The sequence below is a fragment of the Bison bison genome, unplaced genomic scaffold (assembly GCF_000754665.1).
Source record: "Bison bison bison isolate TAMUID 2011002044 unplaced genomic scaffold, Bison_UMD1.0 scf7180017864522, whole genome shotgun sequence".
Lineage (NCBI taxonomy): Eukaryota > Metazoa > Chordata > Mammalia > Artiodactyla > Bovidae > Bison > Bison bison.
The window spans coordinates 776,309-777,031 of record NW_011495073.1 but is presented as its reverse complement, the minus strand read 5'-3'; positions in this window follow the sequence as shown (position 1 = coordinate 777,031).

Sequence of the window (723 nt, the reverse complement as noted above, 5' to 3'; positions counted from 1 at the left end):
CAAACGCCTCCATACCTACACTGAAACCAAGCACCACCCAAGGGCCAACAAGTTCCATAGCAAGACACACCATGCAAATTCTCCAGCAACACAGGAACTTGGCCTTGAGCTTCAATATATAGGCTGCCCAAAGTTACTCCAAAACCATTGACATCTCATAACTCATTACTGGACACTTCATTGCATCCCTGAGAGAAGAAATCCAGCCCCACCCACCAGAACACTGACACAAGCTTCCCTAACCAAGAAACCTTGACAAGCCACCAATATAACCCCACCCACAGGGAGGAAACTCCAGAATAAAGAGAACTCCACAAACTGCCAGAATATAGAAAGGCCACCCCGATGAAGAGACAGAGGAATACCCAGCAGGTAAAGGAACAGGATAAATGCCCACCAAACCAAACAAAAGAGGAAGAGATAGGGAATCTACCTGATAAAGAATTCCGAATAATGATAGTGAAAATGATCCAAAATCTTGAAATAAAAATGGAATCATAGATAAATAGCCTGGAGACAAGGATTGAGAAGATGCAAGAAAGGTTTAACAAGGACCTAGAAGAAATAAAAAAGAGTCAATATATAATTAATAATGCAATATATGAGATCAAAAACACTCTGGAGGCAACAAATAGTAGAATAACAGAGGCAGAAGATAGGATTAGTGAAGTAGAAGATAGAACGGTAGAAATAAATGAATCAGAGAGGAAAAAAGAAAAACGA